The following is a 23,434-nucleotide window of genomic DNA, read 5'->3' as shown; positions in this document are numbered from 1 at the left end:
GAGGCTGAATTTGAATTTCTGAACATGAGTCTTCCTGATTCTAAGCCCACTGATACATCCATTGTGCCATTTTGCTGCCCCGGACTACCACTAGTAGCTAACATTTATAGTGCTTTAAGGTTTGCAAAACAATTTAATATACTGCCTTTTTTTACCTTCACAACAACCCTGAGAGGTGAGTACTCTTATTATCCCCATTTTATAACTGAATAAAATGGTTGAGAGCTTAAGCGACTTCTCAGGTTTATATAGCTACTAAGTGTTTGAAACAACTTAGATTTTCTGGTCTCTAGTCAAATCACTCTATTCACTTTGCATCTAACTATCTTGTTATCTTTCTCTGGCCTTTCTTTAATAATAACAATATCAAATAAACTTATTAATTTCTCCTTTTATGCACCCTTATGGCTTTTGTACACAATTCATATCTGTATAAATATTCTTTGTATCTACACAATTCAAAATGTGTTAATTATTCTAATTATTCAGTTGGGGAAAGGCTGAACAAATTGCCACATGTGAAAACAATGGAATACTTTTCCTCATCCAAATGACAATATGATGAATGCAAAGAAAGCCAGACAGATGTTTAAAATGGTGCAATTATTTTTGTTTATGGATGAGTTTGGTATAAGAAGACTGAATCATATTAATAATGATAACTTGTATGAGAGAATAGAAGTCAATAATTCACATCAGGCATGACCATAATGGGAACCAGACCAATCACACAGGAAAAATGAGGTAGAAGAGATAGACATCCTAAATGTTACATGCAATATTAGAAGACTCAGAAGAAATTTGGCATAGTGGATGGACCCTCTATGGGTGATCTGTGGAAAGACATGGACACTGGTCTACCTGCTGTCCTATCTACATTCAGTCTCCCACTTCTATGCTTTTATACCAATTGTCCCCCATGTCTCACAGCATCCCTGGTTTTTATCAAGACTAAACTCAATGATAATACATGTTTAACCCAGTGGAATTGCTTGTCACCTCTGGAAGGGGGGGAATTAGAGGGGAAAAAGAAAACATGAATCATGGAATCATGGAGAAGTTGTGTGTAAATTTGTTACTGGGATAAAATAAAGAAAAATTAAAAAAAAAGACTAAACTCAAATCCCACAATCTACAGTAGTATACCCTACTATTCCCTATAGTAGTATTCTCTCCTTCCCCACACCCCCTAACCATTTGCTAGTATCTTTTATCTGAAATTGCCTTCCATTGACTATAACTAGTGAGTATCTAGTTATTTACATGTTGTCTTTACTAATAGAATGTGAGTTCCTTTTTTCCCCCCCTCTCTTTGTATTTCTGGCATGCAGCTAGGTGATCCAATGAATAGAGTGCTGGATCTAGACCTGTGTTCAAAACCAACCTCACTCACTAGCTGTGTGACCTCAGGTAAGTCACACTCATTTTTCTTATGTGTAAAATGAGAAGGAAGTGGCAAACCATTCCACTATCTTTGCCAACAAAACTCTAGATGGAATCATAAAGAGACAGACTGACTGAAATGACTTGAGAACAGCAATGAAAAATGTTTTTAATTAACTTAATCAATTCTTTATTTTATCCCAGTAACAAATTGACTGATAGGATGAGAAGGTGTGGCAAGGTTGTGACTTGTGCCATTACAAGAAATTCACAAAATGATGAGATCACAGATCCTTCTAAGAATTACGCCTCAGGAAAATGTTTTAGTTCAGATTCATAGGAACTACAGGGTATTATTTAGAATCATTGTTCCTTGGAGTGACGTGGCTACAGTAAGACATATCTGTTTTCTGGCTCCCAGAATGAGGAAAATATTCCTGCTATGACTTTGGTTTAGGTGAAAATGTCATGGCTGCAAATTTATTCAGTTTTAAGATCTTAGAAATAATTGTATTCAGGGCAGCTAAGTAGCACAGCGGCTAGAACATCAGGCTTAGAGTCAGGAGACCCTGGTTCAAATCTGGTCTCAGACACTTCTGTAACTGTTTGACTGGCTGAATCACTTAAACCCAATTACCTTCTCATTGTTGTTCTTCTTAGAACTGATACTAAGACAGAAGGTAAGGATTTAAAAAAAATAAATAATTTCATTCAATTCTCTCATTGTTCAAAGGAAGTAACTGAAGTCTAGAGACGTTATAGAACTTTACCAAGGTCAATTTCTCATATCGATGCCTCAATTTTTAATGAAGATAGATTAGCCACTGTTCTGAATTACTAAAACACATTATAGTTTTGTTTTAAATAACCTATTTTATTGTGTTTAAAATGTTAAGGTCAGAAGTAAAAGATCACTAGAATTAGAGACAGGACAGAGCTCACCTGGCTTTGGAATTATATAGAACTTTAGACAAACCACTTTATCTTTCTGGATAACAATTCCCTCATCTATGTAGAGGTTGGATCTGATGACCTCCATATCCTCTTCCAGTTTTAAATCTATGACCTCATGATACTAAGTTGGATGGTCCAAAGACTATATAGACTGTTAGATGTTAAGGTATAGAAAGTTTCAGGGGAGCTATAACTATCATTTTTAGTTATTAAGCTTATGCTGTAGGTTCAAATGAGAAAACCCCCGCAAAGTTTACAACTCTTAAAGATAGAGAAGTAAGGAAAAAGAATGGTCTGGTAGGAGGTGATTTTTGATTTGAAAATGATGATCACAGAAAAGTTAGCATTAGCAAATAAAGGTAATGACAGAAAAGGGGACATCTTTCTTGAGTTCTCCAAGAGCTGATCAACCAAACAAGACCATTTTTTCAGTGAGTAGAAAACAATAATAGTTATAATTAATGATGTGCTGGTAAACCTCTAACAACGAGCTCGTCTCCACCCTCCAATCTATGCACAATGCATTTTCAAGTTCAATTTGCATTATTAAAATTTTCCACAGCACTTTCTCTAGTCTAGACAATCAACACAATAATAAATGAAGTTCTGATTTTATATCATTTGCCAATTTGAGAAAGATAAAAGCACATACTGAAAATTTAATAATCAATAATCAGCTCTCATAAGATGGTCCAAGCTGGCTCTAGCAATATAACCTGTACAGGACTCACTTTGTAGTAATGAGGCTTTTTCAATGGACCTTTAACTCTGAATGGAACTGACCTTAAGCAGGCCAACAATGATTTAATATTCCTAATGTTAAAGACAATGAGGGTACAAAACCCCCAATTTCCCATACCCTCATTGAGCTTATATTCAGGATCAGGAGAATGCAAAAGGTAGAAAAGATATATGTATTGACAAAGATAGGTAGGTGACACCAAGCTGAAAAGGTAGCATTGGATCTAAAATGAACTCAATGAACCAAATGGATAAGATGGAATTAGGGATACATGTAAAATATATGCTCATTTGTACACACATTTGTTGAAATACTGAGCTTTATAACTGCATGATGGGGAAGGTAGGTCTAGCTAGAGGTTCTCCTGGAGGAAAATATATGCTGTTTCTGTGAACTGTAAAGCTCATTATGAGTCACTCATGTAATATAGCTACTAAAAATGCTATTCCAGTCTTAGGCTATGGTAAAACAAACATCGTGTTCAGGAATAAGGTGATAGTCAGACTGTACTCTGCTCTGATGAGATTACATCTCAAATACTGTGTTCTGTTCTGAGGATCTTATTTTTGGAAGGACATTGATAAGCTAGAGAGAATTCATGGAAGGACAGCCTATGGGTGCTGAAGGGCTTCTGAATCTTGACTTACAAGCATTGGCTGAAGAACCTGGAAATGTTAGCTTAGAGAAGAGAAGATGGTAGCTCTCTCTCTCTCTCTCTCTCTCTCTCTCTCTCTCTCTCTCTCTCTCTCTCTCTCTCTGTGTGTGTGTGTGTGTGTGTGTGTGTGTGTGTGTGTGTGTGTGTGTGAGAGAGAGAGAGAGAGAGAGAGAGAGAGAGAGAGAGAGAGAGAGAGTGAGTGTGCAACCGGATAACTGTCTTCTATTACATGAAGGATTTTTACCCAAAGAAGAGATTAAACTTGAACTGTTTGGTCCCAGAGGGCAGAAATAGGCAAAGTGCTTGAAAGTTGCAAGCATGCAAATTTAAACTTGATGTTAAGACAGAATGTTCTTACTTCGAAAGTGAGATTGGGTCACCTTGGCAGGCAGTGGGTTTTCCTTCCCACATTGTCTTTTTAGCAAAGCCTCTATAACCATTTACTGGATATGTTATGAAGGAGATTATTGTTTAACTGCTGGATGGACTAGATTCAATGCAATCAAAGAAGCATTAACTAAATGCCTATGTTCAAAGCACTGGAAGGGGAACCAGTAATACAGAGACAAAATGAAAAATAGCTCTTGCCCTCATGTCTTTTGCTTTTGAATGGGAAATGTAAAGGGTTTAGTGATGAGAGAGAATTTTAGGGAACATTAAGATCTTAGCTCAAAAGGCTTCTCAGATAAGGTAGCACTTAGTAGAAGGAAGAGAGCATTGGACTTGGACTTAGGAAAGCCAGAGTTCAAATTCAGCTTCAGATATCTACATAACCCTAAGCAGATCACTTAATCTGCATCTGCCTCAGTTTCCTCATTTGCAAAATGAATGTAATGATGACACCTACTTTCCCAGTGTTTTTCTGAGCATAAAAACAAGACACATTAATATTTTGTAAATCTCTTAGCACTACACAAATATTATTATTATTATATCATTACTACATTTAGAAAGATTTTGCAACAATGACTGAATGACTATTCACATGTATTCAATAGAATAGATTTTTGCTGAAGGATGAATTTGGATGTTACAATTCTAGCTATTTATTATTATTATTTTGCCATCATCATTATTATTACCCTTGAGCTAATAATTCTCTAAGTTCAAGGCAAACAGAATATAAATTAAAAAAAATAAAAAAGTGAGGAGGGAAAGCCTTTCAGATATGGGAAGGCTGTTTATTCCATGGCAAGGAGATTGGAGATGTTATGTCCACTTTAGAGAACAGCAAGTAGACTAGATCTTTGGATGATAAGGTGATGAAGGAGAATAAGTTAATCCTGGAAAAATAGACTGGAGTCACATTGTGAAGGGTTTTAAATACTAAAGTGGAAAGTTTTTAACTTAGAGGAAATAAGTAATGACTAAAAATTCTTAAGCAAAGGAGTTACATTATTAGACTTCTATTGCAGGAAGGTTATTTTGGGACTTGTGTGAAGACGGATAGAGGAGTTAAGAAACCCAAAGCAGGGTCACCAATGAGAGATTTTTGCAATTGTTAATATTACATTTTTGGGTTTACATGTAAAAATAATTTTAACATTAAAAAATTAGATTTAAAATGTTCACCCTCCTTCCTATTTATTTCTCCTTAAGACAACAGCAAACAATTTGATATAAGTTATACATGTGCAGTCGTGCAAAACATACTAACCAATTATTTAGGTGAAAGGAGATCTAGCCTTGGCCAAAGTTGCAGCTGTGCAATTGAAATAAGGGGTTGGTTGTGAAATATGCTGGAGAGTAAGAATCAAAAACTTTGGCAACTGAGTGATTGGAGGATGAGGCAGAATGAAAAGTTACAGATGTCTCTGAGATTGTGAACCTGGATAGGTAGAAGGAAATTTCTATTTATTTATTTTTTAAAAGAACTGTTTTGCTCTCAAAATATCTAGAGGAAGTTTGGATGATGAGTAGGTTTAAGGGTGGGGAGTATTATGAGTTCAGTGAAGGCATGCTGAAGTTTATATCTTGTGGCATATCTAGACTTCATTCATTTTTTTTGCAACTAGGTGGAACTGTCCAGCAGGTGGTTCGTGAAGTAGGACTGGAACTAAAGAGAGAGACAGAGGCTCCATGCACTTATTTGCATCTCTCTCTTCAGAGAAATGATAATTGAGCCCCCAAGAGCCTAAGAAATCACTGAGAGAGAACATATAGTGAGAAAAGAGAAAAGGACTGGGAACAGAGCTTTGGGGAATAAAGTTGTGTAAATGTGCTGCATCATAGTAGAAAAGGAAATTAGAGGACAGAATCAGGAACATAAGGATCCCTCTTTGAGTAAGATCAGGATTGGCATCTTAGGGGAAAAATTAGAAATGTTTTAGATTTTTTCCCCAAAAGGAATCTTACATCTTGTGTTGTCTCAGGGATGAATAAATTTATGTGCAACTAATTTACAAAAACTTTATGCACCTGCTTTGGTATTGATTTAAAGAGGAAGCGATGGAAATGCATCAGCAACTGTCACGTTGAGAAGATATGCAAGGTAATACTGATCATTATATTATCTATGCCTCAGACCATGGAACTCAGATAAAAATACACTTGAAACTTATTTTTCCTTCATTTTATACCATAATTTCATTTCTATTTTCCCCTTAAAAAAGTTTTTCCCCCTCTTTTAAACTAACATAGGAAATGAACCAGAGAAAATGTGAATGTATCTTACCTTATGTTGAATTCAATTTTGGTTTCTGATTTCACATACAGAAACAACAAACTCTCACATGCTGTGAATTCGTATCTTTTTCAGAACAACTTTAGATCATATGAATTTCCTTTGGGGAAGTGTCCGTCTTTTTGTTTTTTTTTTTGGCAGACACCTGGGAGGTGGTGGTGTTCTTTCCCATTTTTTTTGGCACCACCTCCAAGCCTAGTGGGTGATCCAACTTGGAGAACAGCTAAGAATCTCCTAGAGAGAGAATAAGAAGCTCTCTATCAACCTATCCCAATGTAATTTGCCTTCTATATTATTCCCTTCCATGGTCCAGACAAACCAGTTTTCTTATTGTTTCACCTAAATGGCAAGGTATAATTATGGTTCCATGTCTCCATCTCCCATTTCCATACCTTTGCATTGTTGAGCCTCAATGCTTGTAGCATATTTCTATCTTACCTCTTCCTCTTAAAACCAATTTCCTTCAATACTCAGCTCAAACTTTATTTTCTCTATGAAGGCTTACTTGATTCCCCCCACCCCATTCCCATTACTGGTGCCAAATTATCTTGTATCCATTTTATATAAATATCTATTTGTATATATGCACATGCTGTCTCCCTGGCAAGATTATAAGGCCTATGAGGCAAAGACTATTTCAGTTATAGTTTTTGTATCCTTAGTGCTAAAAACAGTGCCTGGAACAAAAGTAGGTGTTTAATAAGTCTTTATTAATTGATTAATTGTCCTCGGTGTCCAGATGCTCATCTGTAGACATTCTCTTGAGATGTCCAAAACTGGGATTATCACATTTTCCTCTTTGGATGCTCAGGAATGTTTCCAAGAGGAACTTCAAAGGTAATGCTATATAAATGCTAAGAGTTAAGGGGGATGTTTTTCAGAAAGGTTATAATTCCCTCTAATATTTAAAACTCTTTTTACTGCTAATGACTCTAGTTTTGTCCATGCCTGGTTTTTACTGCTTATGGAATTGATTTCAAAATGGCACATACTGTGAATCATCAATTTACCTTCAGTATAGACAAGCAAAATGTGAATGTGAAATTAAGGCATGGACTATTTATCATTTCTTCTCATAAAATTTTTTCTTTTTTTGTCTGTCTCTGTCAGTCTCTAGCACCCTTCTTACCATACTTAATAAATGTTTCATCTGGGGTTTTTTGAGATCTAGGGGATCATAGGGCCACATTGTATGCCTCCAGGGATAAGAGGGAGGCAATGTTGGCAGGTGGTCTAATGTGGTTTTCTGGATCTCCTAGATTCATTCCAGCCATGCAATTAATGATTTTTAAAAGAGAAAGAAGAGGAATTAGCCTGCTTAGTTGCATAGAGGTGAATTAGGAGCAATAGGAAGTTGAGAAAAGGCAAATTTAGGTTGAATGTCAGGAAAATTATACCAATGACAAGAGCTATCCAAAAGTAGAACAGGCTGCCTTGGGAGATAATAGTTTCCTTTTTAGATTCAAACTTGGCCTCAGATAATTTCTAGCTGTGTGATCATGGGAAGTCACTTACTCTTTTTCAGACTCAGTTTCCTTCTCAGTCAGTGGGAATGATAATAGTTGCTTTCTCCTAAGGTTACTGGGAGGATCAAATGAAGTGATATTTGTAACATGCTTTAAATGCTTTAATAATATTTATTCTTATGATTACAGGTTTTCAGGCAAGAGCTGGATGATCATGGTTGAGGGTACTGTGGGATTAATTCTTGTTCAAGTACAGACTAAATGCTTGCTGACAGTCTCTAATTCAAAGTTTCTCTGATTCTATTAGGTCAGGAGAAAGAAAAGCAGAGAAGATGCAGAGGAGAAAAGTGAGAGGTAAAATGAGACATCTTATGCCATCTCCCTTAACCTTAGTTTAGTCCATTTGTAGTTAGTCACCTATGTGCTATTATTGAGATTCTTACCTTTCCCCCTTAGGAAAAAAACCCACCCACACTTCTGCTGAAATTTCCCACTATCCAGTAAATTTGTTGACAGCTCTAGCTAAAATGCCAGTATATTATTTGGCAGTGATAATATATGAAACCTTCATCATTCATTAGCATTTCAGTACATTATCTGCAGACCATCTAACCAATCTCAGAGTGGAATACTCCATAGGGGGAGGGCAGAGCTGGGTAGAGTTGCTATAGTTGTGGGTAGGGTATAGTGTAGGCTGCTCAGGGAGTGTACAACATGGAGATGGTGAGAATTTTATAGATGTGGGAAGAAAGCTGGAAGAAAGCAGAGGCTACTGAAAGGAGAGGGAAAGGTTTGGTAGACACATTTTTGCCTTCTTTGAAATTTTGCCTAAGGCTATCCCTGCTTAATATAACCAACTGCCAGATCTTTCATGGTTTCTAGACACTGAAACTCTCTTCTCCAACACCCCATTTTTAACAATGCAAGAACTAGAGATAGAGACTGCATCACTTTTGGTGCCTTGGGATGCCTTGAATTTCCTGACTTTTTAGTTCTATCCCCTTTTTCACTCTCTGATGATCTTCCTCCATTGGTAATGCCTTTTCCAACCTCTCAGACATAATATTATCCTTGGCCTATATCTCTTATGATTTTATCATTGGCCACAATTAATTGGGTATGTTCCATGCTCCCTTCCAGTGAGTGTCATGAAAGTTAGGAGAACAAATTTTCAGGTAGCACCTACTTTGTAGTAGACCCGGTGTTAAGCACCATTGGAATAGACCAAATGGAAGGTCACGAGGATCTGATCTAAAATGTTTGCCATCAGAAGAAAGAAGGAAAAAAAGATATGTGACAATAACATGGGAATATCTACAAGACTTGACGATTATGCATAAGGTGCTGTGTGTATTGAAATATGGATGTGAGAAGGAGATTATATGGAACACTGGAGAACTTCAATACCCTCCCCCCTCACCTACCAAACACACACAAAGTGTGAGCATTATAAAATAAGATAAATAATCAACTTGATTCCTTTCATGATGAGCTGTATTCCTTTTATGTACCTGAAACTACTTTGGAGTGGGAGGAATAAAGTCTAAAGAGAATAGCTAGGCACAGTGGAGAGAGTACTGCACTCCCCTTCTTTAGTTCAAATTAACTGTGTGACCCCTTAGGGCAGGTCACTTCATCCCATTTCCCTCAGTTTCCTCATCTGTAAAATGAGCTGGAAAAGGAAACAGCAAACCACTGTAAGATTTCTGCCAGGGAAACACCAACTGCAGTCACAAAGAGTGGTACAGACTGAAATGACTCAACAACAACAAAGTCTAATGATTGAATTACTTTTCACAGGAGAATAATCACCATTTACTAAGTGCTTTTTTATGTCAGTGCTAGTGCGAGGCATTTTATCCTGTATTCAAAAAGCTTATATACTTAGTAGGGGAAACAATATGCACATATTGTAAACCAAATAAATACAGGGTAATTTTAAGGTAGAGGAAGTATTAGCATGCAGAGGAAAAGGGAATTTTCATATAGGAGGTGGTAAGTGAGCTCAGTTTATTATTTTTTTTAGTTGTATTAAATTTTTAATTTTGTTTTGCTTTATTTCCATTTCCCCAATAATTGTCCAACAGTGATATGTTTAATACTTGATCAAGGCTAAAGCTAGAACATTTTAGCACCTTATCTTTTATTGCTCACAAATATATAGGTAGCAAAAATGATTTGACTTCACTTTTCTGGTTCAAGGGCAGTTATATTTCCCTGCAGGATCTTAGAGTAACTTGAGGAGTTTGGAGTATTTCTTCTCTAATGCCACTGACTCAAACTCCCATTTACTTGTGTTCTCATTATTGTCTTTCCCTTTCTCCCCATTAGTATCCCATTAACTTTTACAAAAAGATATTTACTTCCAAGATAGAACTGGTCATTTGGTTTTCATTTTTTTTAATTAAACAAATTCATGAATGAGCTCAGTTTAAAAGAAAGGCATCCTAAGAGGCAAAAGTAAGGAAAGAAAGAATGCTTTCTATTGGGTAATAGAATGAACAAAGCCAAAGAGAAGGGAGATAGCATGTTGAAAGAAGTCAACAAGAATTTATTAAGCATTTCCCGAATACTGTGGAATACAAACTGATAAGTGAGGAGGAGTTGCAGGAAATTGTCCGTCAAATTCTGTCTTCCAGAGCCATCAAAGTCCAGTAGCAAGTCACGATACCTGGGGATGTTCTGGGATGCAGGGGATGGATGACCTTGGCCTCTTCAATGACTGACCAAGCTCTAAGCACTCCACAGCACCTGCTTCAACTGCCTTCACAAACACTGGAACAAATTGTTCTCATCTGCCCATTCCAACAGGGTGAAGTCTTCACATGCTTATGGTAGACATTCCCCTGACTCACTGAAGATTTGCAATCTGTTGCTAACTCTTAGCTTGGGTTAGCATCTCAGCTGATATTATTTTAACAGGGTATGGATGCTGTGCATGCTATAGCTTTGTAAGCTTAAAATTAATATTCAAATGTTCCAAGTATTATATTTAATAAGATTTATTAATAATAACTAAAATAAAAAGCTAGAATAAAAAGGGAGCTAAGTCATGGTTGCAAAAGAAGAGAGCAAGAAGGTAGGCTTATAGCAAACATAAATATTACATAAAGATGCAAATATGGGGACAAAGGGAAAGGGATACTGGGAGATGAAGTCCAAGGGTACAAGATATCTAATTATACATCTTCTTGGAATCACAGGTGAAAGTTTCCTAGACATGGAGTAAAAATACAAACGAAAAAGTTCCTACCTTGAAGGAACTTACTTTCTAATAAGGGAAGACAATCTATAAAAGGAAGTTGAAAGAAAGAATGAAGCAGGCCTACTAGTTGGGGTAAGGTGGAGAAAGAACTAGAGAGGTAGGAGTAGAACCTAGAAAAGAGCAAATCAGTAAATCCAGCCTGGCTGCATTAAAACATGTTAGAAGGGGAGTAAGAGGAGCAAGGGAAATCTATGTTCATTGAATAACACTTTATTGTAGTGTCAAGCCATCATTTTTTCAGTTTTAAAATGAGAATGTGCAGATGAATATGTTTGTTCGTAAACCAATAAGCCTTTACTAAGGGTCTACTATGTGTCAAGCCTTTACTAAGGGTCTACTATGTGTCAAGCACAGGGTATACAAAAAAAAAGGCAAATGATAGTTCCTGTTCCCAAAGAACTCACAATCTAACAAAGGAGACAACAAACAAAACAAATACATACAAACACTATGTACAGGACAAACAGGAAATAATCAACAGAGGGAAGGCACTGAAAATCAAGAGGGACTTCAAAGGCTTCCTGAAGATGTATATGTATCTAGTTGTAGACATACATACACATATATGTATGTACAACTCTCTATAAAGAACCTATAAACTTTGTTTAGGATTTACCTAATCCAGGATAAATATTTGTCATTTCTACCAATGGAACTTAAAACATTCCAGCAAAAACAAAAAGAGGCATACCTCTCTGTGCAAATTTATTAATGTTCTATAAATGAAATGCTGCATGAGTATTCTGTGATGGTCATGGGCTTTTTTAAGGGGATTTTATTTCCCTTCTTTCCTGGATTTATGGATTGGCAAAGCAGGGTTTCAATTTATAGGTTAACTATCAGTTAGGACAAATGAAATCTCCACAGTGATCTGGAGAAAGCAAACCCACCAGGCTATTAGTGTTCAAAAGTAGAAATAATGCTGGAGTTGGAGTTAGAAGACTTGGGTTCCTATCCTTGACTTGTGATCTAAATAAATTAGTTATACTCTTTGGGACTTTGTTTTCTGATCCATAAATGACATAATTGGATTAAATGGCCATTAACATCATTTCTAGCTCTGAATCTATCACCTCATGGCTTTGTCCATCTTCCAGACTTTTAAGCCATGGAAATGATATTATCAGACTTACTCATGTAATGATTGTCCTCCAATGAAGCTAATATAACATACATCTTTGTCACTCATTAGCATTTCAACACATTTTAATCAGGTTAGCTAGTTTAAAGCATGAAGCTCTTCAGGGAGGAATGGCCAGTTAGAGAGATATGGATAAGCACGTGTGTGTGTGTGTGTGTGTGTGTGTGTGTGTGTGTGTGTGTGTGTGTCTGTGTGTGTGTGTGTGTTTTAAGGTGGGGAAGCTGATCAGGGAAGGGTACAGTATGGAAACACAGTTGTCCTGGGAAGTATATAGAAAGCTAAAATAAGGCAATTAAAAGGAAAACGAAGGGTTTAAATGACCATCTTTTGCATTCTTTGAAAAAAATAGAACTTTTTATTTATATATTAGAATTAATTGTTAATAAACTATACATATCTTTTGACCTACCACTAATAGGCCTCTATCTGAAAGAAACTTAAGAAATAGGACAAGATGCACACAATACATATGTACAAAATATACATCTACAAACATATGGTTAAATTTTTTTGTGGGGGCAAAGAGCTAGAAAATGAGGAGATACCCACAAATTAAAAGGGGGCTGAACAAATGATGGTATGTGAACCTAATGGAATTCTATTGTGCTATAAGAAAAAGGAGTTGGAGACAATTCTCAATCTCGAACTTGCTTAGTTCAGGCTCAATACTGGGATGAAAGGAAGCAATAGAGTCCACTAGAGTCATTTTGGCAAATCTATGGTATGTGTGCCAAAGGGGGCTGCTCCCTTCTTCCTCTCTACCACACTTGAGGCCATTTTTCACTTCATCTGTCCCTCTGTCCATCAGCCCAACTGGCTGGCTGTCCAGGGCAAGAGGGAAACTCACATGTGGTATGAAGGTAGTTTAGGCACTCAGTCTCTAAAAGGTTCACCATCATTGCACTAGAACTTTGAACATTTAACAAAATGAGATTAAATTTGCCGTTAAATAGTAAAGCTAAGAGTAGGGTCCCCCTGTGCTGTCCATATGTTTGATCTGGTTTTCTTCCCTCTTGAAGCCCTTTGTTCTCTATCTCTGTGTGAAGAAGCCAAGTGGTCTGAGGTTTGCTGCTGGGAAAATTGGAAAACAATATGGGAGAGATTAGGTTTAGATCAACATCTCACACCCTACACCAAGATAAATTCAGAATGGGTGAATGACAAATATAAAGAAGGAAACTGTAAGTAAATTAAGTGAACACAGAATAGTATACTTGTCAGATCTCTGGGAAAGGAAAGATTTTAAAACCAAGCAAGAGTTAGAAAAAATTACAAAGTGTAAAATAAATAATTTTGATTATATTAAATTAAAAAGTTTTTGTACAAACAAAAACAATGCAACCAAAATCAGAAGGGAAACAACAAACTGGGAAAAAATCTTTATAACAAAAACCTATTACAGAGGTCTAATTACTCAAATATACAAGGAGCTAAATCAATTGTATAAAAAATCAAGCCATTCCCCAATTGACAAATGGGCAAGGGACATGAATAGGCAATTTTCAGATAAAGAAATCAAAACTATCAATAAGCCCATGAGAAAGTGTTCTAATTCTCTAATAATTAGAGAAATGCAAATCAAAACAACTCTGAGGTATCACCTCATACCTTGTAGATTGGCTAAAATGACAACAGGGGAGAGTAATGAATGTTGGAGGGGATGTGGCAAAATTGGGACATTAAGGCATTGTTGGTGGAGTTGTGAACTGATCCAACCATTCTGGATGGCAATTTGTAATTATGCCCAAAGAGCACTAAAAGAATGCTTGTCCTTTGATCCAGCCATATCATTGCTGGGTTTGTACCCCAAAGAAATCATAGATAAAAAGACTTGTGCAAAAACATTTATAGCTGTGCTTTTTGTGGTAGCAAAAAATTGGAAAATGAGGGTATGTCCTTCAATTGGAGAATGGCTGAACAAATTGTGGTATATGCTGGTGATGGAATACTACTGTGCTCAAAGGAATAATTAACTGGAGGAATTCCATGTGAACTGGAAAGACCTCCAGGAATTGATGCAGAGTGAAAGGAACAGAACCAGGAGAACATTGTACACAGAGAATGATACATTGTGGTAAAATTGAATGTAATGGACTTCTGTACTAGCAGCAATGCAGTGACCCAGGACAATTCTGAGGGATTTATGGTAAAGAACGCTACCCACATTCAGAGGAAGAACTATAGGAGAGGAAATACAGAAGAAAACAACTGCTTGAACACATGGGTTGAGGCAGACATGATTAGGGATGTAGATCCGGAACGACCACACCAATGCAACTATCAATAAAATGGAAAGAGGTCTTGATTGATGACACATGTTAAAACTGGTGGAAATGCTCATCCTCTATGGGGGGGGGGTAAAGAAGGAGGTGAAGGGGAAAGTAATAACATGAATCATGGAACCATGGCAAATTTTTCTAATAAACAAACAAACAAACAAATAAATAGTAAAGCTATACTACAAGGATTTAGTGTCACTTTTATTGGATGTGGGACACCACGGAAACTCATTTGGTTATCATGGTCAAAGACATGAAAACTTAGAATAGTTATCAGAAACCCACCAAATCCATTGAAGGCTACATTTCATTTGACTAAGACTTTTTATGCTCTTGACCAGAAACATGACCAGGAAGCTTCAATAGGGAAACCAAAACCAATCAGTACTGGGGGTAGCTTTATTTTCTTTCTGATAAAACCTTAAAACCTTGTAGGTAGGAGGAAATAAACTGTATTGAGGAAACACTAGTTCTATTATGTAGTAAAAAAAGGACTATTTCAGAGAAACCTAGGAAGACTTATATGAACTGATGCAGAAGGAAGTGAGCAGAATCAACATGTCAATCTATACAACATTGTAATGATTTATTACATAATTATAACAATTAAAGAATTTAAGATCTCTAAACAATACAATAACCAATCACAATTCTAGAAGATTGATGACAAACCATGCTACCTACTTCCTAATAGAAAAGTGACAGGCTCAGAGTTCAGAATGAGACAAGTATTTTTGAATATGATCAATAAGGAAATTTGGTTTGCTTGGTTCTGCATATTTATTATACGGGTTCCCCCCGCCCCCCGAAGTAGGGAAGGGAGAAGGGAGAGAAAGTAAAACTTTATCATAAAAAATAAAACATTAGAGGACAATAATTACTTGAATAAATTTGTTATTATTATTTTTATGATTGTAATCTGGAAAACTTAGACCTGCTCATACTCTCAGAAATACCTACTTCACATTAAGGAAAAGAGGTCTAACCTACCAATTCCCCTCCATATAAGTTAAGCTTTTTCTATTCCTGTGATTTGACATGTATATTCTGTAAATATCTTGGATTTATGTTGAATGACAGGTCTCATTCTGTAAATACTATAGCTAGCACTGGTTACAAACAGGAGAAATGATATATTGGTTGAAGCTAATGATCTGTCTAGGCTTTTAATTTCTGTCTGTGAAAGTGATGTCAAGAGAGGTGGGGTAGAACATGTCTGCTGTCTATTATGTCATTCCTGAAAGGTTAGGGTTTTCCCTAAGCATTCCTGCCTTCTCTAAATTTTCTGATTCGAGGCTGTCCTCCATCAATTTATCTATATCTTTCTGTATCTAATTATAATGTCAACCTTTCTTAACCTTTTACAAGGATACTACATATCATTTGTTTACTACATACTGTATAAAAGAATATTTTCTTTTAAATTAGAATTTTTAACTTACAGACTCAGATTTCAAACTTGAAGGACCCTTTGAAGTCAATGAGTCCTTGAACTTATAGATGAACAAAGGTCTTTCCAAAGATCTTATGTACCAATGTATTCACCCCATTAATATTTTTCATGACATTAGGAAGTTTTGATCATACAGTTCTCTCATCTTTCACCCTTCCTTCCTTTAACAAAAAGTTTGCCCCTGTTTTATTACAAGCAAAATTAGCAAAATAAATGTGTACTCTACATGAGCAAAGATGGTAATAAAATAATAAGATGAATTCTAGATAAAATCTCACTTTATTAAAAGTGACCATTTAGCTATTTTCCCAATACTCAAGTAATTCAAATTTCTTTGGATCTGATAACATTATGTGTATGTGTATGTGTGTGTGTGTGTTTTATGCAAATGAATTTAAGTGACTTTCCTAGGGTCACAGAGCTAGGAAATATCTGAGGTAAGATTTGAACCCAGGTAGATCTGATAACATTGTTGTTGAGTCTGAACCTAAGATACACAATTTACTTGGAATGAAGTTAATCCTTCTTTTCCAAAATGCTTACGTTAAATGGCCATGATTGATATTATGTAAAGATTGTCTGGTAAGATTTCAAAAGTAATTTAATTTGGCTATAAGAAAACAAAAGCACCATCATATGATATTTCATTTTTTGCAATAAATTACTTGTAAAAGGTGGATGTGTTAAACGGGACAGAAATGAGTAACAATTGAGTTACTATTCTCTACTGGGGTTTTCAACCTAAGATCCATGAACTTGTTTTTAAGATATTTCTACATATTTAGGAAAAATAAACGTATTTCAACATAATGTGTTTTTTTCATATGTAAATTATTTTATATAAAATATTTTATTTTATGCCTTTAAAAACATCATTTCCAAAAAGGGAGGTAGACTTTACCAGATACTTCCAAAGGGGTCCATACATGACACAAGAAAGGTGAAGAACCCCTCATCTAAACCTAGAATATAACCCAGGAGGGTGGTACATGGATACGTTATATGTTTTATATCACAAACTCTTGAACTTAACCTTGGACAACCATTGCTTTCCATTCAATAGTAAATAGACATTCTCTTCATTGGTTTGACAAACTTCTTTGTAAGTTTTATGTTACTACTTTTAAAAGATGTAGATTGTACTATCTTATTTTGTGGTCTTACAGTGGCATCACGGATATGCTAGTTTAAAGTTTTTGGTAGCAGAAATAGAAGGTAGCATCTGGCAGGATCTACCATGCTAGAAAGCCATTGGGTAGTATGCCCGAAGCAGATTCTACATGTTTTCTGAGAAACATCTTATTGATTTACAAAGATGCTTATTTACAGCAGACTGGCTGCTTGGTGATGAATAATTTGGTCAGAGTAACCCCCAAACCACCACCACCAAAAGTGCCAAATGGCCTTTATGGATCCCTTCTTTTGTAGTGATGGTGACAAGATGGCCAAAAATGGGGCAGGCAGTGCTAATAATCACAGAGGCTTTAGATTAACTATAAACATTATCAACTCTTTGCTCTTCTAAATATGAGAGCTTTGAATGGTGATCAAAAAGGTGATATACTATTTGAGGAACTAAATCATCTCAAACCTTGCATTCTTTCCTTAAATGAAACGATAAGGCAAAAAAAAAAAAAAAGAAATTATACCTAAGAGGTAGGATGTCTCACATGTCCTTGATGAGATAAATAAAGGTGTCATGTTTCTTTTGACATAATAGGAAACACCATTCCATGGGATATATGGCCATAATGTATTATAGAATTCATGATAAGCTTTTGTCAAAAAGACTGCTATGAAGGTAACTGCAGCTTCGGTTATGGAGATCCAAAGAGTACTGTGAAGAATCTCTAATGAGACCTTCCAAATAAATGAACATATCTTTTAACACTCGGTGATTTCAATGAATTGGATGGAAAGGAAAATGGTGCTTTGAGAGCAAATAAGAGTGGCCCAGAGTTTTAGACTATACACAAAGCACGCGTATATATCACACATATTTTTTATTTTTCCTTTTCTGAACCCTATAATATGAATATTTAAGATCCAGATTGAAGAATAGGAAAAAAGGAATATATATCATATATACTAGTATTTGTACTAGTATGTTTACACACATATATTATGCATATATAAGAAAATAGTTAATTTGATTATATTTAAAAGTATATTTAAAAAAAAATATATATATAGTTCAACATGATTCCAAATCTGTCATGTTTGTTTGTGTCCCCTTCTGTGTTTCCTTCTACTTTCTTCTGTATGTATGTTTTAATGTTTCATTAGGATCCCTTTATTTTTTTGAAGTTAAAACTATTTGTCTGTTTTCTCCTATAAATCTCCCCCCTCCAACACACAAGCCTTTCTATCAAATAAGAATAGTAAAGCAAAACAAATTCAGCCATTAGCTATGTTTGGATATGTAAGATTTATTCTCCATTTTTAGTTCATTATCTCTCTGCCAGGAGGTGGGAAACATGCTTCATCATCTGCCTTCTAGAGTTATGATTGGTTATTGCATCAATTAGCATTTTTAAGTGTTTTAGAACTGTTGTCTTTTACAGTGTTGTATTCATTGAATCAATTGTTTTCCTGATTCTACTCACTTGACTCTGTGTCAGTTCATATTCTTTCCAGTCTTCTTTGAATTTATCCCTTTTATCATTTCTTAAGACACAAGAATAGGGGGCAGCTGGGTGGCTCAGTGGATTCAGAGCCAGACCTAGAGATAGGAGGTCCTAGGTTCAAATCTGGCCTCAAACACTTCCTAGCAGTGTGCCCTGGGCAAGTCACTTAATCCCCATTGCCTACAAAAAAAGACAAGAATATCTTATTATTTCTGTATTCTGTTATTTGTTTGACACTTCTCCATTTAATAGAAGACACTTTGTTTCCTATTCTTTTTTTTAACATAAAAGTATTGTTTTTGCACTTAAAGGTGCTTGACTTCCTTGTGGCAAAGCCTTGTAGGGAGAGGAATATACTTAAAGCATTACTGCATGCAGCCACAAACTAGCTTTTTATTCTTAAAAAGACTAAAACATTCTTGAGTTAATTGGCTCAAAAAGTTAGGCTGTTGGCAAAACCTCCTGTTTGCCCAAGTACAAAAAATCAAGAAAATTTCACTCAAATTAAAATGATTTCCTTGATGAATCTCCTTTCACTGCTAGGAATATACTTTTTCTGCTGTGGGTAAGTAAACCTACTCTTATTAACTACTACATACTCCATATGCATCCCATTTTATTCTAATGAGTCACAAAAAGTTTGGTGAGGCTTCTCCCTCTATCTGCCTATAAGTCGTATCCCCAGGTCAAAGGATATACACAATCTAGTAATTTTTGAAGTATACTTCAGATTGCGTTCCAGAATTGTTTGACCAGTTCAGAGCACCATCAACAGTATATTAAAGTATCCGTCTGCCCATAGCTCCTTTGAGAACTGTCATTTTTCTTTTTTTGCAAATTTGATTGTAATATATTAGAACTTCATGGTTTCATTTCTCATTTTTCTCTTATCACTAACAAGTGATAACATTAAAAATATGGTTATGGATAGTTTGAATTTTTTTTCTTTTGAAAGCTGCCCTTTCACATCCTTTGGCCATCTATCTGTTGGGGAATGACTGTTGTTCCTATACATTTGTTTTAATTTATTTTATATTTTAACTATTAGACATTTATTAGAGCAATTTGTTGCAAAGAGCTTTCCCTATTTTTATTGTTTTTGTTTTTTGCTGTTTATTTTCTTATTCTAATTGTATTGATTTTGTTCATGCAAAAGCTTTTCAATTTTATATATCTAAAATTATCCATTTTTTCCCTTTGGTCATTGATTTCCCCCCTTTATACTTATGAAACTATCTTCTTTGAGAGAAGAATCAGGAGACACTAGACAAGGTTAAATAAATTCACAGAAATTAGACTGATTATACTTTAGTAGATAGGACATTACAAATTACACTTTTGAAAGTCATTCCAATCCGTTGGTTGTGTACAGTCAGATCATTGTCTTGTTAGAGTGAAGATATCAATATCCAATTAGAATAATAAAAACAAGAAGACATGGCATGTAACTCAAGCAACTTCTTTTTGGACATAAACTTTTTTTTGATTCTTAAACATGGGAATTTGTTGGGGAAAAGATAGGAAATGACACAGTTTATCCATTTCCCAAGAAATTTTAAATAATATGAATCAATTGTCACAAAGATTTTTTAAAAAAGCCTAGAGCCTGCCCCAGTAGACAAACACTTGATGACATGCTGAGAAGATATATATGGCAGTCAAGTACAATGCCAGTTTGGAATATAACATCATTTGTAAAATTTCTTGAATAGTAGATTATGAGCAGTATAACTTCATATAACTCCATAAGCAGTAGAGGAAAAACACATTTATGGAAAGCTTGGCAAGAGATCCAATTAAGGCAAATAACCTGTGGGTTTTTAAAAGGAAAACTCTCAGGATAAACTGATGAAAAATGGAAAGAACCTGTTAAGTATGTCTGTAGCAATCTCTTTTCTCCATTACTCACAAAGGAGCCAATACATGTGAACTCATATCATATACCTCATCAGGCTACATGAAAAAAGTAGAAATGGTGCCAAAAGGAAATAAATTAGGAGCTGGATGAGAATAAAGACATCTAAAAGAGGTCTTTTGCTACAGATGACATAATTTTGAATGTTTGGAAAGAGATACTATCTTTCTCTGAAAGATAGGTTACCAAGTGTTTGGAAATAATTCATAGACATTGTGAAAAAGAAGTAACCTTGGAAATATCAGTAATTTGTCTGATTTCTTATTGCTACAAAATATTTTAGAACAATTAATAGATTCATTAGGGCATTCTTAATTAAGATATGTGAAGGGAATGATCAGGCTTTTTCAAATGATATTTGTTGGGAGAATATTACATTATAGTCACAAATTGACCGAAAGGTATGGGGATTAGAAAATCTTTCAGTGTCTTTTGTTCCTTGATAATAACAAGGCATTTAACTTGGTACAGCAAAATGTTGTCTGAAAAGATTTACTCCATAATGGTCTATGGATCCATGATTTCATCAATTTGGGAACCCTCTTAATCTCTATAGATTGCAACTCACTCATACTTTATCAACCTGTGAGGTTTTTGTCACATCCTTACAAAAGTACTCCAGAGAGGTATAAAAGTTGTAGACGGGCAACTTAAGACCTAAAATAAGGAAAAATTTCCAGATATAGTAGCTAATGTCTGTTGTCCCTGCTACTGGGGAGGATGAGACTAGTGAATCTCTTGATTTCAAGAGTTTTGAGCTGAGTAGGTGTTCATACCAAGTCTGAAACTATATTCGGATCCTCCTGGAAGTGGAGAACCACCAGAATGCTCTAAGGAGGTAAAAACTGGTCCATGCTAGTAAACTAGATCAGGTTATTGAGCCCATGAGTGACCACTGTATTTCCAGTCTGTGTGAAAGAGAGAGAGATCTATTCTCAATAACAACCACAACAACAAAATACAAGCAAATACACAAAAGAAATAAGGAATAACTATCCAAATTATCCAAATGTTGAATTGGTGACCTCAGGAGGTAGAAGGTTCTTCCTGACTAGAGGTTTTCATGCAAAAGCAGAATAGCCATTTTATGGGACTACTGTTAAAGGAATTTTTGTCTATGAACGAGTTGCATGAGATCTTCCCTGAGGTCTCTTCTGACTACTATGTTATGATTCCGTCTGTCATGTATATGTCAAAATTGTAGGTGATTTTTTGAAAGACATGATAATAGAGATAGTTTTCTTTGATGACATTGTGGTTGTTAACATCAAGCAAGACACATAACTGGGAGATGTCTATTCACTCAAAGTGTTTTTCAAGAAGGATGCCCAGTACATACTCCAAATGGCAGAATTCTCAATAGATGGCAATGTATCCTAAAATCATTTGTAGATGATAGCATTGAAATGCCAGAGTATTGCAGAGACATCTAAGTGAAATCAGTAATCACTGAAAAGAGATGACCTTAAATTTCCCAATAGCAAAACCACACATGGAATGAAGAATATTGTTCAGGCTTTAATCTACATCTGATTGGATAATCCAAAGAGTTGATCCATCAGTACAAATGTATTGGAAAAATACAGAAGATGGACAATAAACTGAACTGAAATTTTCCCAAGAACAGCAAAGCAGAAACATGCTGAAGTCAATATCTAATCTCCAAATAATTCTTTTCTTTCCCTAGCAAAGTCACTTTCTCTCTTTATCTTTCTTTTACTACTGAACACTTATTTAATTCAAATGAAGTACTGTCTTTTGTCATAGGTTTGGATTTCCCCAGGACCCATTTGGTTTATCTTTCCTTTTATAGTTACTAGCAGTCTAATTGTTTTTGGAATATTGCAACTGAGTTCTAAATTCTGAGTGTGAAACAAGCAATGACAAAACCAAAATCAATGCACCTAATGCTTTTCATTAAATGATTGGATGGTGATCAACCTGTTGCCTTACATTATTCTACATAATTATTAGGTGCGTGATGCCTCTTATAAAAAAAAAAGACAGAGAGCTTGACTTTTTTTATCCTTCTCCTCACTCAGAACTATAGTATGCTGATTTCCTTCTGACACAAATTAATTAATAGCCAAATCCATCCAAAATCAATTTGCAAATAAGCTAGTTGTAATAAATTACAGCTCTTTTAAGGTACAGGTTTTTGGCTTGATCTCACACCATCCAATCAGATCTGCCAATACTAGTTTAAATTAGCTTCCATCAAGTTTAAATGTTTTTATAGGTTGATAGATCAGTTTGTAATTTAGCCATACCTGCTCTATGTTCTCGGATATACAGCACATCACGGATAAATAAGATGTCCAAAAAGACATTTGTATTGGCTGTTCACTGTTGGTTTCTTCTCATCCTGCCCTCACACACAGAAGCTGCCCTGGGAGATGAATGTGCCAAGATAAGTTATCCGGGGCTCATAAAATCTTTTTTAGAAGATTGAAATAAAGTCAGTGCTTGCAGAAGACAAATCAATTGTGACATTTCTGAATAGAGTGCGATGCATTTAATTAGCACAAGACATACTGGCAAATGCTGAATTACCCAATAAATCACTGAATGCTGGAACCCATACAGAGTGGGGAATCAGCTGTCTTGTGAGATGTACAGCAAGTGATAATAGGGAGATCTGGCCATTTGTATTGTCACTTTGCCCCATTTTCTGCTAAATCTTTTTCCATTTTGACATTTGAGCACTGGGCCCCTTTAATTATTCCAAACCATCAGCAGAATTTGTTCTACCTTGATGGAGGATATTTCACAAATATTTGCATTTTCAGAGGACATTGACTATACTTGATACTCAGTTTGCCATGTAAGAGGCCATGGAGACAGGAGGGGTGTGAAGGAAGGCTATCTGTT

The 23,434-nt window shown here is 35.5% G+C and overlaps 1 pseudogene; it reads right to left on the bottom strand.

The window, feature by feature from the left end:
- The window catches only part of LOC123249809, a 32,565-nt pseudogene extending 9,702 nt beyond the window's left edge, over nt 1–22,863 (bottom strand).
- Nucleotides 22,864–23,434: the final 571 nt, after the last annotated feature.

This window comes from Gracilinanus agilis, chromosome 5, assembly GCF_016433145.1.
Source record: "Gracilinanus agilis isolate LMUSP501 chromosome 5, AgileGrace, whole genome shotgun sequence".
NCBI lineage: Eukaryota > Metazoa > Chordata > Mammalia > Didelphimorphia > Didelphidae > Gracilinanus > Gracilinanus agilis.
Note: the sequence above shows the minus strand (reverse complement) of the source record. Positions and strands in the feature narration are given on the sequence as shown.